Raw genomic sequence first — 17,703 nt, 5'->3', positions numbered from 1 at the left:
ATTAGTCAGTGGGCCTCTCTTTGCTAAATCTAGTTCATTCTTACGTTTGTCATTTCTTCTTACCTCACCGTTATTATTTGTTGGAGGCTTGTATTATAACTTTGGGGTCCTTTCTCTTGAGGCAAGAGAGGTCTTATTTTCTCTGAAAGGGTTAGTTAGTTCTCCGGCTGGCGCGAGACGTCTAGAACCAACGTAGGTACGTTCCCCGGCTGCTGCTAGTTGTTTGTGCTAGGATCAGGTATACGGTCAGTCAAGTTACCACTTCCCTATGAGCTGGTTTTTTGTGTTTGCAGACTTAGCTGGTACTCCTGAGATCCTCTGCCATTAGGATCATAACAGTAATCCAGGCCAAAAAGTGCATTGCTGAAGCGGGACTATAAGAAAAGAAGTCTGAGTTTTTTTTTTGTTTTTTTTTCTTCCTCCCCTTTATCTCTGAGTGGCTTGAAGCTCTGCTGCAGACATGAATGTTCAGACTCTGATTACTAGTGTGGATCAGCTTGCTGCACGTGTGCAGGGCATTCAGGATTTTGTTATTAGCAGTCCTATGTCAGAACCTAAGATACCTATTCCTGAGCTGTTCTCTGGAGATCGATTTAAATTTGGGAATTTTAGGAATAATTGTAAATTGTTTCTATCTTTGAGACCTCGTTCGTCTGGAGACTCAGCTCAACAAGTAAAAAATTGTTATTTCCTTCTTGCGTGGCGACCCTCAGGATTGGGCTTTCTCATTGGCGCCAAGAGATCCGGCATTGGCAAATATTGATGCGTTTTTTCTGGCGCTCGGATTGCTTTATGAGGAGCCCAATCTTGAAATACAGGCAGAAAAAGCATTGCTGGCTATCTCTCAGGGCCAGGATGAAGCTGAGGTGTACTGCCAAAAATTTCGGAAATGGTCCGTGCTTACTCAATGGAATGAGTGTGCTCTGGCCGCAAATTTCAGAAATGGCCTTTCTGAAGCCAATAAGAATGTGATGGTGGGTTTTCCCATTCCTACAAGTCTGAATGATTCTATGGCTCTAGCCATTCAGGTTGATCGGCGTTTGCGGGAGTGCAAAACTGCTAATCCTCTGGTAGTGTTGTCTGAACGGACACCTGACTCAATGCAATGTGATAGAATCCTGACTAGAACCGAACGGCAAAATCATAGGCGTCAGAATGGGTTGTGTTTTTACTGTGGTGATTCTACACATGTTATCTCGGCATGCTCTAAACGGCCATCAAAGGTTGTTAGTCCTGTCGTCATTGGTAATTTGCAGCCTAAGTTCATTTTGTCTGTGACTTTGATTTGCTCATTGTCTTCCTACCCTGTTATGGCATTTGTGGATTCAGGTGCTGCCCTGAGTCTTATGGATTTATCATTTGCCAAGCGCTGTGGTTTTGTCCTAGAGCCTTTAGAAAATCCTATTCCTCTTAGAGGAATTGATGCTACGCCATTGGCGGAGAATAAACCGCAGTATTGGACACAAGTGACCATGTGCATGTCTCCTGAACATCGGGAGGTGATTCGTTTTCTTGTTTTGCATAAAATGCAGGATTTGGTCGTTCTGGGTCTGCCATGGTTACAGACCCATAATCCAGTTTTGGATTGGAAGGCAATGTCCGTGTCAAGTTGGGGTTGTCAGGGAATTCATTGCGATTCCTCGTCGGTGTCTATTGCTTCTTCTACTCCTTCTGAAGTCCCTGAGTATTTGTTGGACTATCAGGATGTATTCAGTGAGTCCAGGTCCAGTGCCCTTCCTCCTCATAGGGACTGTGACTGCGCTATAGATTTGATTCCTGGTAGTAAATTTCCTAAGGGACGACTATTTAATCTGTCTGTACCTGAGCATGCCGCGATGCATGCTTATATTAAGGAGTCTTTGGAGAAGGGACATATTCGTCCATCCTCTTCCCCTCTTGGTGCGGGATTCTTTTTTGTGGCCAAGAAAGACGGCTCTTTGAGACCGTGTATAGACTATCGGCTTTTGAATAAAATCACTGTCAAATTTCAGTATCCTTTGCCACTATTGTCGGACTTGTTTGCCCGGATTAAGGGTGCCAAGTGGTTCACCAAGATAGATCTTCGCGGTGCGTACAACCTTGTGCGCATTAAGCAGGGAGATGAATGGAAAACTGCGTTCAATACACCCGAAGGTCATTTTGAGTACTTGGTGATGCCTTTTGGGCTTTCTAATGGCCCCTCAGTGTTTCAGTCCTTCATGCATGACATTTTCCGGAAGTATCTGGATAAATTTATGATTGTTTATCTGGATGATATTCTGGTTTTCTCTGATGATTGGGATTCTCATGTAAAGCAGGTCAGGATGGTGTTTCAGGTTTTGCGTGATAATGCTTTGTTTGTGAAGGGCTCAAAGTGTCTCTTTGGAGTGCAGAAGGTTTCCTTTTTGGGTTTTATTTTCGCCCCTTCTACTGTAGAGATGGACCCAGTCAAGGTCCGAGCTATTCATGATTGGACTCAACTCACGTCCGTTAAGAGTCTTCAGAAGTTCTTGGGTTTTGCTAATTTCTACCGTCGTTTTATTGCTAATTTTTCTAGCATTGTAAAACCTTTGACTGGTATAACCAAGAAAGGTTCTGATGTTGCTAATTGGGCTCCTGCGGCCGTGGAGGCTTTCCGGGAGCTGAAGCGCCGGTTTACTTCGGCGCCTGTTTTGTGCAAGCCTGATGTCTCACTTCCCTTTCAGGTTGAAGTAGACGCTTCTGAGATCGGTGCAGGGGCTGTTTTGTCGCAGAAAGGCTCTGGTTGCTCTGTGATGAGACCATGTGCTTTTTTTTCTAGGAAGTTTTCGCCTGCTGAGCGGAACTATGATGTTGGTAATCGGGAGTTGTTGGCTATGAAGTGGGCATTTGAGGAGTGGCGTCATTGGCTCGAGGGAGCTAAGCATCGTGTGGTGGTCTTGACTGATCATAAAAATCTGATGTACCTCGAGTCCGCTAAACGCCTGAATCCTAGACAGGCTCGTTGGTCGTTGTTTCTCTCCCGTTTTGACTTTGTGGTCTCGTACCTGCCTGGTTCAAAGAATGTGAAGGCTGATGCTCTTTTTAGGAGTTTTGTGCCTGACTCTCCTGGAGTCGCAGAGCCAGCGGGTATTCTTAAAGAGGGAGTAATCTTGTCGGCCATTTCTCCTGATTTGCGACGTGTGTTGCAGAGATTTCAGGCTGGTAGACCTGACTCTTGCCCACCTGACAGACTGTTTGTTCCTGATAAATGGACCAGTAGAGTTATTTCCGAGGTTCATTCCTCAGTGTTGGCAGGGCATCCTGGGATTTTTGGTACCAGAGATTTGGTGGCTAGGTCCTTTTGGTGGCCGTCCCTGTTGCGGGATGTGCGATCTTTCGTGCAGTCCTGTGGGATTTGTGCTCAGGCTAAGCCTTGCTGTTCTCATGCCAGCGGGTTACTTTTGCCCTTGCCCGTCCCGAAGAGGCCTTGGACGCACATTTCCATGGATTTCATTTCAGATCTTCCGGTGTCTCAAGGAATGTCTGTCATCTGGGTGGTCTGTGATCGTTTTTCCAAGATGGTCCATTTGGTGCCCTAGCCTAAGTTGCCTTCCTCTTCCGATTTGGTTCCTTTGTTCTTTCGGAGTGTGGTTCGTTTGCACGGCATTCCTGAGAATATCGTGTCTGACAGAGGATCCCAGTTTGTGTCCAGATTCTGGCGATCCTTTTGTGCTAGGATGGGCATCGATTTGTCATTTTCATCTGCCTTTCATCCTCAGACTAATGGCCAAACGGAGCAAACTAATCAGACGCTGGAGGCTTATTTGAGATGTTTTGTTTCTGCGGATCAGGATGATTGGGTGACTTTCTTGCCACTGGCTGAGTTTGCCCTTAATAATCGGGCAAGTTCCGCTACTTTGGTTTCGCCATTTTTCTGCAACTCTGGTTTTCATCCGCGGTTTTCCTCGGGTCATGTTGAACCTTCTGACTGTCCTGGGGTGGATTCCGTGGTGGATAGGTTGCAGCGGATTTGGAATCTTGTGATGGACAACTTGAAGTTGTCACAGGAGAAGGCTCAGCGCTTTGCCAACCGCCGCCGCGGTGTGGGTCCCCGACTTCGTGTTGGGGATTTGGTTTGGTTGTCTTCTCGGTATGTCCCTCTGAAGGTTTCCTCTCCTAAGTTTAAGCCTCGCTTTATTGGTCCTTTTAAAATTTTGGAAGTTCTTAATCCGGTGTCGTTTCGTTTGGATCTTCCGGTGTCGTTTGCCATTCACAATGTGTTCAATAGGTCTTTGTTACGGCGGTACGTGGTGCCTATGGTTCCTGCTGTTGAGCCTCCTGCTCCGGTGTTGGTTGAGGGCGAGTTGGAGTATGTGGTGGAGAAGATCTTGGACTCTCGTCTCTCTAGACGGAGGCTTCAGTATCTGGTCAAATGGAAGGGCTATGGTCAGGAGGACAATTCCTGGGTGGTCGCCTCTGATGTTCATGCGGCCGATTTGGTTCGTGCCTTTCACGCTGCTCATCCTGATCGCCCTGGTGGTCTTGGTGAGGGTTCGGTGACCCCTCCTTAAAAGGGGGTACTGTTGTGAACTATAGTTCTTGGCTCCCTCTTGTGGTCATTAGCGGTATGGCACTTGGAGTGTCTTTCCCCAGGTTGGCACTCACCTGCTTCGTTTGGCCTGGGTGTGCCTATATAAACTTCCTGGATACTCTGTATTGTGCCTGGATTCGTTGTTATCAGACCTTGTCTGTTTTCTCCTGTCTCCTGGTCTCCTGATTTTGCAAGATAAGCTAAGTCCTGCTTTCTTATTTTTGTGCATTTGAATTTACCTTATTTTGTTCCAGCTTGGTTTAAAATGTGATTCTTGATTTTGCTGGAAGCTCAAGGGGGGCTGTTATCCTCCCCCCACACCGTTAGTCGGTGCGGGGGTTCTTGGATATTCAGCGTGGATATTTTGTAGGGTTTTTTGCTGACCGTATAAGTCATCTTTCTATTTTCTGCTATTAGTCAGTGGGCCTCTCTTTGCTAAATCTAGTTCATTCTTACGTTTGTCATTTCTTCTTACCTCACCGTTATTATTTGTTGGGGGCTTGTATTATAACTTTGGGGTCCTTTCTCTTGAGGCAAGAGAGGTCTTATTTTCTCTGAAAGGGTTAGTTAGTTCTCCGGCTGGCGCGAGACGTCTAGAACCAACGTAGGTACGTTCCCCGGCTGCTGTTAGTTGTTTGTGCTAGGATCAGGTATACGGTCAGTCAAGTTACCACTTCCCTATGAGCTGTTTTTTTGTGTTTGCAGACTTAGCTGGTACTCCTGAGATCCTCTGCCATTAGGATCATAACATGGAACATATTGTGAATTTTAAGAGCCTGGGGTAACTCAAGACGAAAAGCTGCAGGGGAAATGACGGCGGTTATTTTATAGGGGCCAATAAACCTAGGTCCAGGAAGGGATCTTCAACTTGATATTCCTGGTAGACAACCACACAAAGTCATTAATGCTTAGATACGGATCTGGCAAGTGTTTCCTGTCAGCAAAACTTTTGCACCCGTCTCCCATGATCTTCAAATTACTCTGAACCCCCGCCACACTGAAGAGAGCATTGAAGCAAAACGTTCCTCCTCAGGAATTTCCGAAGCCCCAGCCCCACTAAAAGTACCAAACAGTGGATGGAAACGGTATGCACCAAAGAGCGGTGACCTGCCAGTAGATTCTTGGCGATGATTATTAACCCCTTTTCGACATCGGGCGTATTAATACACTGATGTCAGAAACCCTCCCTTTGATGTGGGCTCCCGCATTGAGCCCACATCTTTTCTGACACAGGTCAGCTGTTTTGAACAGCTGACATGTGCCTCTAACAGCCGCGGGAGGAATCGCGACTCTGACAGCGGCATTTAACGCGCATTTCCGGCAAGCGCATGGGAAATCCCGCCCATCGGCGCTCGTGTCACATGACCGCGGGTCGCCGATGGGCTGGCATGACAACCAGAGGTCTCCAACAGACCTCTATGGTTGTCACTGCCAGATTGCTATGAGCGTCGCCCAGTGGTCGGCGTGCATAGCAAGTCAGCTATTCTGCTACATACAGGCAATCTGATCATCGCCTCTGTATGTAGCAGAGGTAATTGGGTTTTGGCAGCTTCTAGTCTCCCATGGAGACTATTTAAGCATGCCAAAAGTAAAAAAATATATGTTTTTAAAAACATAACATTTTTTGTAAAAAAATATAAGTTCAAATCACCCCCCTTTCGCCTCATTCAAAATAAAACAATCAAAAAATCAAATATACACATATTTGGTATCGCTGAATTCAGAATTGCCCGATCTATCAATATAAAACAAGAATTAATCCGATCGCTACACGGCGTAATGAGAAAAAAAGTCAAAACGCCAGAATTTTGTACGTTTTTTTGTACGTTTTTTGTAGTCGCTGCAATTTTGCTTTAAAAATGCAATAACTAGCGATCAAAAGATTGTATCTGCACCAAAATGGTATTATTAAAAATGTCAGCTAGGCATGCAAAAAATAAGCCCTCACTCAACCAGAGATCACAGAAAATGGAGACGCTACGGGTATCAGAATATGGCACAATTTTTTTTTAGCAAACTTTGGAATTTTTTTTCACCGTTTAGATAAAAAAGAACTCTATGAACTCATAATGACCTGGAGAAACATGTGAGGTCCGTTTTAGCATTTAGTGAATATAGTAAAAAATACATACAGTACAGACCAAAAGTTTGGACACACCTTCTCATTTAAAGATTGTTCTGTATTTTCATGACTATGAAAATTGTACATTCACACTGAAGGCATCAAAACCATGAATTAACACATGTGAAATTATATAGGTACTTAACAAAAAAGTTTGAAACAACTGAAAATATGCCTTATATTCTAGGTTCTTCAAAGTAGCCACCTTTTTCTTTGATGACTGCTTTGCACACTCTTGGCATTCTCTTGATGAGCTTCAAGAGGTAGTCACCAGGAATGGTCTTCCAACAATCTCGAAGGAGTTCTCAGAGATGCTTAGCACTTGTTGGCCCTTTTGCCTTCACTCTGCGGTCCACCTCACCCCAAACCATCTTGATTGGGTTCAGGTCTGGTGACTGTGGAGGCCAGAGTATCTGGCGTAGCACCCCATCACTCTCCTTCTTGGTCAAATAGCCCTTACACAGCCTGGAGGTGTGTTTGGGGTCATTGTCCTGTTGAAAAATAAATGATGGTCCAACTAAACGCAAACCGGATGGAATAGCATGCCGCAGCCAGATCCTGTGGTAGCCATGCTGGTTCAGTATGCCTTCAATTTTAAATAAATCCCCAACAGCGTCACCAGCAAAGCACCCCCACACCATCACACCTCCTCCATGCTTCACGGTGGGAACCAGGCATGTAGAGTCCATCCGTTCACCTTTTCTGTATCGCACAAAGACACGGTGGTTGGAATCAAAGATCTCAAATTTGGACTCATCAGACCAAAGCACAGATTTCCACTGGTCTGATGTCCATTCCTTGTGTTCTTTAGCCCAAGCAAGTCTCTTCTGCTTGTTGCCTGTCCTTAGCAGTGGTTTCCTAGCAGTTATTTTACCATGAAGGCCTGCTGCACAAAGTCTCCTCTTAACAGTTGTTGTAGAGATGTGTCTGCTGCTAGAACTCTGTGTGGCATTGACCTGGTCTCTAATCTGAGCTGCTGTTAACCTGCGATTTCTGAGGCTGGTGACTTGGATAAACTTATCCTCAGAAGCAGAGGTGACTCTTGGTCTTCCTTTCCTGGGGCGGTCCTCATGTGAGCCAGTTTCTTTGTAGCGCTTGATGGTTTTTGCCACTGCACTTGCGGACACTTTCAAAGTTTTCCCAATTTTCTGGACTGACTGACCTTCATTTCTTAAAGTAATGATGGCCACTTGTTTTTCTTTACTTAGTTGCTTTTTTCTTGCCGTAATACAAATTCTAACAGCCTATTCAGTAGGACTATCAGCTGGGTATCCACCAGACTTTTGCACAACACAACTGATGGTCCCAACCCCATTTATAAGGCAAGAAATCCCACTTATTAAACCTCACAGGGCACCAGGGCCGGACTGGCCATCGGGCAGTTCTGGCAAATGCCGGAAGGGCAGGTGCCAGTAGTGGGCCGCTGCATGCTGACTCACCCTCCCCCCCCCAGCGCTGCCGCATTCAACTATACCGGCGTCTATGACGCCGGTACAGTTGAATGCAATGATAGAGGAGAGAGCGTCACCTGACGCTCCCTCTCCCATCATTCCCCGCTCTGCCTCTGACACTGCGGGTGCGTGCGCACTCACTTTGTCCCAGGCAGTGCAGCGGCAGCAGCCGAGACAGGAGCAGGGAGCACCGCAGGCACAAGGGGAGGTGAGGAGTGTTTTTTTTTACTGGACTGTGAGGCCATTCTAGGGGGGAGGAGAGATGTGGGCTCTGCTGTATACTACAATGTGGGCTGTGCTATATACTACTGTGTGGGCTCTGCTGTATACTACTGTGTGGGCTGTGCTGTATACTGCTATGTGGGCTGTGCTATACACTACTGTTTGGGCTGTGCTATATACTACTATGTGGGCTGTGCTGTATACTATGTGGGCTGTGCTATATACTACTATGTGGGCTGTGGTATATACTACTGTGTGGGCTCTGCTGTATACTACTATGTGGGCTGTGCTATATACTGCTGTGTGGGCTCTGCTGTATACTAATCTGTGGGCTGTGCTGTTTACTACTATGTGGGCTGTGCTATATACTACTGTGTGTGCTGTGCTGTACACTACTATGTGGGCTGTGTTATATACTACTATGTGGGCTGTGCTATATACTACTGTGTGGGCTCTGCTGTATACTACTATGTGGGCTGTGCTATATACTGCTGTATGGGCTCTGCTGTATACTGCTGTGTGGGCTGTGCTGTATACTACTATGTGGGCTGTGCTATAAACTACTATGTGGGCAGTGCTGTATACTACTATGTGGGCAGTGCTGTATACTACTATGTGGGCTGTGCTGTATACTACAGTGTGGGCAGTGCTGTATACTATGTGGGCAGTGCTGTATACTACTAGGTGGGCAGTGCAGTATACTACTATGTGGGGTGTGCTATATACTACTATGTGGGCTGTGCTGTATACTACTATGTGGGCTGTGCTATATACTACTGTGTGTGCTTTGCTGTATACTACTATGTGGGCTCTGCTGTATACTACTATGTGGGCTGTGCTATATACTATTATGTGGGCTCTGCTGTATACTACTGTGTGGGCAGTGCTGTATACTACTATGTGGGCAGTGTTGTATGCTACTATCTGGGCTGTGCTGTATACTGCTACATGGGCTGTGCTGTATACTGCTACGTGGGCTGTGTTATCTGCTATGCGGGTTGTGCTATATACTATGGGGGTATATTATATTCTATGGGGGAGGCCGTGTTATATACTATGTGGCTGTTATATACTATTGTGGGGTAAATTATATTCTATGGGAGAGACTGTGCTATACTATGGGGGGCTGCATTATATTCTATGGGGGCTACATTATATATTATGGGGAGGTGGGCTGTATTATATTCTTTGGCGTGGCTGCATTATACTCTGGGGTGGCTGCATTATACTCTGGGGTGGCTGCATTATATTCTGTAGGGTGGTGGCTGCATTATACTATATGTGGGCTGCATTATATTGTATCGAGGATTATGAGGAATACGTTATACTATATGAAGAACTATGGGGTGCATTATACTATGGGAAGTGAATTGTACTACATGGATGACTATGGCGGTGCATTATACTATATGGAGCACTATGAGGAATGTATTATGCTATATGGAGGACTATGAGGAGTGTATTATAATATATGGAGGACTATGAGGAGTGTATTATGCTATATGGAGGACTGAGCAGTGTATTTTAATATATGGAGGACTATAGGGAGTGTATTATACTATATGGAGGACTGTGGTGCACATTATAATATATGGAGGACTATGGGATGTATTTTACTAAACAAGTAAAATGCTGCATATTCAGATTGTTTTTGCTGGAACAAAAATCATTGTTCTCAGCAGGACATCGCCGGTGTAAACTGTAGATGTGCTGCTGATAACATGATACCGTATGGTGATCTGTTAGTGATCTATTAGTGATCGTTCTGTCCCATCATTATTCCTCAGCTGGTGGAAAGAGGCCGGGAAACAAGTGTTGAACAACTTCAGTATTGTCGATCAAACTCATTTAGCGGCCTGAGATCAGCGCATGTAAATACAACCGAAATGCTTTTGTGTGATGTGCAATATGTTAGCATTTGGGGCCCCATTTTAAACTTTGCCTAGTGACCCACTTTGCCTAAAACCGGCCCTGCCTACAAGTGTACAAAGATATTATACAGTCACCATGTGACAAGTGGGCCTGTGTAACTGCAAATGCCAGGGCTGAATTTTAGTCCCAGTCCGGCCCTGCAGGGCACACCTGTGAAGTGAAAACCATTCCCGGTGACTACCTCTTGAAGCTCATCAAGAGAATGCCAAGAGTGTGCAAAGCAGTCATCGAAGCAAAAGGTGGCTACTTTGAAGAACCTAGAATATAAGACATAATTTCAGTTATTTCACACTTTTTTGTTAAGTATATAATTCCACATGTGTTAATTCATAGTTTTGATGCCTTCAGTGTGAATGTATAATTTTCATAGTCATGAAAATACAGAAAAATCTTTAAATGAGAAGGTGTGTCCAAACTTTTGGTCTGTACTGTATGTTAAAAGCAATGGTGTCGTTCAAAAGTACAACTCATCGCGCAAAAAAACAACTCACGTGACCATATTGGCAGAAAAATAAAAAAGTTATGGCTCTGGGAAGAAGGGGAGCAAAAAACTAAAATGCAAAAATGAAAATACCTCCGGTCATGAAGTATCTAATAGCAAACTCCGCCAACAGTCAGTAAGATGCCCAATCCTCCTGGTTTTCAGAGACAAAACACCTAAGGTATGTCTCCAAATTCTGATTAGTGCGCTCAGTCTGTCCATTCGACTGAGGATGGAAAGCAGAGGAGAAGGACAGCTGCACCCCAGTCGAGTGCAGAATGCTTTCCAGAACTTAGAAATAAATTGGGTCCCCTGATCTGACACTACATCGGAGGAAACCGCGTGAAGCTTTGCAATCTCAGTAGCAAAAACTTGAGCAAGAGTCCTGGCATTCGAATGTGCCAGTAATGCGATGAAATGAACCATCTTATTGAACCTATCCACAACCACCAGAACCACAGTCTTCCCTGATGATACCGGTAGGTCAGTAATAAAATCCATGGATAAGTGTGTCCATGATCTGCTAGGAATGGGCACTGGAAGAAGAGGACCAGACGGACGGGTATACAATACTTTAGAATGCGCGCAAACACTAGAAGCAGACATCTGTTCAACCACATCCCGATGCAACCCCAGCCACCAAAAACAACGAGAAAGGAGGTCTGCGGTTGTCTTTCCACCTGGATGACCAGCAAGTATAGAGTTATGATGCTCCATAATTACTTTAAGGCGCAAATCAGATGGTATAAAAAACCTCCCCAAAGGGCAGGAGGCAGAGGCGTCCCCCTGAGCCTTCAACATTTCACCTTCAATGTCAAGGTATAAGGCCAAGATGACTACCCTCTTCTGCAAAATTGGGGCAGGGTCCTCATGGTCATCACCACCAGGGAAGCTCTGGGACAATGCATCCGCCTTGGTGTTTTTAACTCCTGGACAGAAAATTACCTCAAAATTGAATCTAGCAAAGAACAGGGACCACCTAGCTTGTCTAGGATTGAGACGTTTAGCCAATTGAAGATATGATAGGTTCTTGTGGTCAGTGCTAACAGTAATAGGATGGACTTCCCCCTCCAACCAAGGTCACCATTCCTTGAACGCCAATTTAATTGCCAAAAGCTCCCTATTACCCATGTCATAATTTCTCACAGCTGAGGATAATTTTTTGGAAAACAAGGTGCACGGATGCCATTTACCAGGGGACGGACCCTGAGACAACATAGCCCCAACCCCCACCTCCAATGCATCGACTTCAACGACAACAGGTTGACTGAGTATAGGTACAGTGTCAAAACATCTCTTTAAGAAGGAAAAAGCCTGCTGAGCATCATTCGACAATTTAGAAATATCAGACCCCTTCCTTGTCATGTCAGTAAGGTGTTTCACCATTACCTAATAATTTTGAATAAACTTCTGGTAGAAATTAGTAAAACCCAGAAAACACTGTAATGCCTTCAGGTTCTTGGGACGGTCCCAATCAAGTACAGCACAAACTTTCTCTGGATCCATCTTAAAACCCGAAGATGAAACAGGTACCACAAAAGCTGCACCTCCTGGAGAGCAAAAACACATTTCTCTAGTTTGGCACAAAGCTTGTTATCCCTTAATATCTGAAGACCCTGTCTCACATGCCCCCAATATGAGACAGGTGAGAAGGAGGGGAAGCCTAAACATTAGGGAAGGGAGAAGTGGAGACCCCAAGGCAGATCTAACACCCTGACGTCCCTAAATACAGGGGTTGGACAAAATAATGGAAACACCTGGAAACATCAACAAAAGTTAGTTTAATCTGGTGTAGGTCCACCTTTTGCGGCGATTACAGCCTCAGTTCTCCGAGGTATGGATTCATACAAGGTGTGAATTGTTTCCAAAGGAATTTTAGCCCATTCTGCAGTTAAAACACCCTCCAGTTCTTTGAGCGACAATGGCGGCGGAAATCAACGTCTAACTTGAATCTCTAAAATCGACCATAGATGCTTAATAATGTTGAGGTCTGTGCATTGTGGGGACCAGATGAGATGCTTAACTTCATTAGAATGTTCCTAGTGCCATGCTTTAACGATTCTAGCGATTCTAACGATTCTGTATGAATTGGTGCATTATCATCCTGAAAGATGGCGTTCCCCTCCGGCAACAGTGCTTGAACCATTGGATGCACTTGGTCACCCAAAATGCCTAAATAATCTCGGCTGTTAATTCTTCCATGAAGGGATATCATTGGCCAGGCGGATCTCCACAAAACAGCACCCCAGATCATCACAGAACCTCCACCATGTTTTACGGTTGGGAGAAGGCAGTCTGGATGGAATGCTTCTTTCGGCTGTCTCCAAACGTACACTTGGCCGGAGGTCGGAAATAGGGTAAACGATGATTCGTCTGAGAATATCACATGTTTCCACTGCTCGAGGCACCAATTCTAGAGGTTTCTACACCACTCTAAACGCTTGGAAACATTTGTCATTGAGAGCAGCGGTTTTCTAATTGTAGCTCTTCCGTGGAATCCAGATTTGTGCAGCTCCCGACGAACAGTTTTCATGGAAACTGGGTTCTGTAGGTGTTCATTGAGCTCAGCAGTGATTTTCGGAGCCATGGTCTTGCGATCCTCTCTCACAATTCGCTTTAGAGTCCGACGGTCTCTCTCAGTCAACTTTGACTTTCGGCCGGACCTGTGCTTTGCTGCAGACATTTTTCCTTCTTTTTGAAACGCAGTCATTACTTTGGAGACAGTACCTCTTGACCCGCCAAGCATTTGGGCACTTTCTGTTACACTGGCGCCTGCCACACAAGCACCAACAATTTGGCCTCTTTGAAAATCTGAGAGGTCTGCCATTGGTATCAGGTTCTCATCAATGTTCTTACAATTATGCAAAACAAACAGTTAATTTACATACATATATCACATAACACAAATAATCAACTACAAAACATTACCATATGTCACGGTTTGCATGTTTATCACATGTTCGAAGATTATGATGCCAAAACGTTAGGTGTTTCCATTATTTTGTCCAACCCCTGTAGGTTCCGCACCTACCGCCGAGCAGGAAAATAATCCCTGCCTGACACTAGCAATATGCCCTGAATAGGGAAGGGATGGGGTGAGTGGTAGTCAGCCCCCACTACAACTAAAGACAGAAAGGGTGGACAAACGAGGGGATACATTTAACTTGAGAAGACCACCGAGATATCACACTAGCAATCCTCCAAGAGTTCTCCACGAAGACACTAGGTGACTGCTAGAATTCCGACCAGAGGGAAATTGAGCTCACACCAGAACCTTGCTGAAGAGACTGAAAGTATTTAAACCTTCAGCAAGGGTGTGTTAATTAGCAGCAGAAGGTGGAGGTAACTGTTGGGTTCTAGAGGGAGAAGGATATCACTTCATAACAGAGATGCAAAAATCAAGAATGTGCTTGTAGAGCTAACCGCAATGACCTTCTATAGCCAGATCCAGGATGACTGTCTGTCACACCTGACACACCCATGACAATTACCCATGATCGGTGCTAGAACCTATCGCGGGCGTTTAACCCCTGTGATGCCACTGTCAATAGTGACAGCCCCCTCTGTGCTCCTATCGGCACAACGCAATGAGATCGCGTTATGCCGATGGTCTCCATGGTGATCCCGGCTGAAAGAAGGCCGCAGGGTCACCGAAGGATGGTGTCCTGTAAGCTCATGCTCAGAGCACAAGCTGACACACCTCCTCCCTGCATGTCAGATGCTGCTCTAATGCTTTGCAAAGCAGAAACATTGCAGAATATTAGATCAGCAATCTGTCAGATAAGAAAGATGTCCTATCGTGGAAAAATAAAAAAGTTAAAAATATTTTTTTGAAAAATCACACAATAAAAAAAACAACAACAATTATTAATCCAATAAATACATTTACTTATGTAAACAAAAAAAGTAAACATTTGGTATTGTTGCATCCTGAAAGACCCGATTTATAAAACTGTCCCACAAGTTCACCCCTTCAGTGAACACCGTTTAAAAATTTAAAAAAAGAGGCAAAAAACTATGCTTTATCATCATACTGCCGAACAAAACCCGATCAAAAAGATGAATGTAAATAAAAATGGTATCTCTGAAAACGTCATCTTGTCCTGCAAAAAACAAGCCACCATACAGCTCCGTCAGTGGAAAAAAAGTTATAGCTCTCAGAATAAAGCGACGGAAAAATAATTTTTTCTATAAAATAGTTTTTATTGTGTAAAAGCGCCATAAACAAAATATAAATGTGGTATCGCTGTAATTGTACTGACCCGAAGAATAAAGTTGCCTTATCAATTTTACCACACATAGAACGGCATAAAACCCCTTTCGAAAAACAATTCCTGAATTACTAGTTTTTGTTCATTCAACCCCAAAAAAATCAGAATAGAGAGCAATCAAAAAATATCATGTGCCTGAAAATAGTACCAATAAAAACGTCAACTCGTTCTGCAAAAAACAAGCCATCACATGACTGTCAGCCGAAATATGGAAAAATTATAGCTATCAAAATATGGCGATAAATAAATAAAACCAATTTTTCATCTGCTGTTGATTTGTTATATCTGTCTCCCAAAGATCAAAGGAAGACTCGGCTCACATTTGTCCTGCACTCTGCGCTGGGCGCTTACATCAAGGTTTCTGTGTAAATCTCTGATTCAGACAGAACCCCTGGCGGAGGATTCACTATAATGAGGCAGATAGAGATGCTGTGGATGCCTGGGCACTAGAACGTACTGGTGACTACAAAATACTAGTGACTACAACATACTGAGCACTGCAATGTACTGTGCACTACAATCACAGTTTGCAACTTTCACTCAACAACATATACTGTTGCTTTATTTCTGGAGAACATCGATGGAGTCAAAATCATCACTACACCTGTAGATAAATTCCCAAAGGGGTATAGTTTCCAAAATGGGGGTCACTTGAGAGAGGATTCTGCTCTCCTATCATTAAGGGGCTCTGTATATGGAGTGTGCAAACTATTCTAGCAAAAACTGCGCTCCAGGAGGAAAATAGCAGTACTGCACAGTCACATATTGGGTATTTGCACATTCAGGAGAAATTGTCGGACAAATTTTGGTGCCATTGTGTGAAAATGTGAAATCTGGGGCTAAAGCAAAATTTTTCTGGTAAAAATGTAATTATTTTTTCTTCACTGCCCATTGGTATAAAATTCTGTGACACACCTGTGGTGTCAATATGATCATAGCTCCCATAGATGAATTGATTGAGAGGTGTCGTTTGTAAAATGGGGTGACGTATGGTGGGGGGGAGTTTCTACCAATGTGACATGGCACCATCAAACCAGTCGAGCAAAACCTGAACTTCAAAATTGCGCTTCTTCCTTTCTAAGCTTTGCACGTGTCTTTAAAGTATTTTTTGACCACATATGGGGTATTGGTGTACTCAAGATAAATTGGACAACATATTTTGGGTACATTTTCCCCTGTTAATCTTGCAAAAATAAAAAAAATTGGGGCTAAACACTTGTGGAAAAAAAGTGAGTTTTTTTATTTTCTAGACTCAACATTATATACTTTGTGAAGCACCTAGGGGTTCAAGGTGCTCACCACACATCTAGATTAGACCCCCCAGGAAACTTGTTTCCAAAATAGGGTCACTTTTCATGGGGGTTCCACTGTTTAAGCACATCAGGGGCCCTCCAAACCCGACATGACACCCGCAGAACATTCCATCAAAATCTGCATTCGATAACGTCACTCCATCCTTTCTGAGCCCTTCCGTGCCCTCAAACAGTAGTCCCCCCCCACATATCTGCGTACTCAGGAGAAATTGAGCAACACATTTTGGGGTCCATTTTCTCCTGTTACTCTTGTGAAAATAAAAAATTTGGCGCTAATACATTTTTGTGTAAAAAAATGTGATTTTTTTTTACAGCTCAACGTTATAAACATCTGTGAAGCACCTTGGGGTTCATGGTACTCACCACACATCTAGATAGGTTCCCTGAGGAGTCTAGTTTCCAAAATGGTGTCACTTGTGAGCTGTTTCTACTGTTTAGGCACAACAGGGGCTCTCTAAACGCGACATTGTGTCCGCTAATTATTCCAGCAAATTTTATATTCAAAAAGTCAAATGGCGCTCATTCCCTTCTAAGATCTGCCATGCGCCAAAACAGTAGTTTTCCCCCACATATGGGGTACTGGCGTACTGAGCAGAAATTGCACAGGTTTTGGGGTCAATTTTTTCCTGTTACACTTGCAAAAACAAAAACAAATTGGGGTCTAAAGTAAACATTTTCTGAAAAAAAGTTAAATGCTAATTTTTTTCCTTCCACATTGCATAAACTTCTTGAATGTGGTTTTGCACACCTTGAGGGGTGCAGTTTTTAGAATGGTGTCACTTTGGGGTATTTCTGTCATATAGGACCCTCAAAGTCTCTTCAAATGTGAGGTGGTCCCTAAAAAAAAGTTTTGTACATTTTGTTAGAAAAATGAGAAACCGCTGGTCAAATTTTAACCCTTCTAACTTCCTAACAAAAAAAATGATGTTTCCAAAATTGTGCAAATGTAAAGTAGACATGTGGGAAATGTAATTTACTACCTATTTCGTGTGACATAACGCTGTTATTTAAGGGCATAAAAGTCCATTTTAAAATTGCTAAATTTTCAAAGTTGTGTCCAAATTTCCTTTTTTTCCCACAAACACAAGAAGTCATATCGAAGAAATTATAACTATCATGAAGTATTTGTCACGCGGACCGTCTCAGAATCACCCGGATCCGTTGAAGCGTTCTAGAGTTGTGACCTCATAAAGGGACAGTGGTCAAATTGTAAAAATTGGCCTGGTCATGAAGGTGAAAACAGACTTGGGGGTGAATGGAGGCAAAAATATGAGGAAGTCAGAGGATTAGGTACATATCAAGATATATCGGCTATTAAACTAATGTTAAAAGCAAGTATATTAAGTACTGTGAAGATTTGCTCTGTCCGACATCTGTGAC

Source organism: Ranitomeya variabilis, chromosome 2 (assembly GCF_051348905.1).
Source record: "Ranitomeya variabilis isolate aRanVar5 chromosome 2, aRanVar5.hap1, whole genome shotgun sequence".
In the NCBI taxonomy this organism is placed as follows: domain Eukaryota; kingdom Metazoa; phylum Chordata; class Amphibia; order Anura; family Dendrobatidae; genus Ranitomeya; species Ranitomeya variabilis.
Note: the sequence above shows the minus strand (reverse complement) of the source record.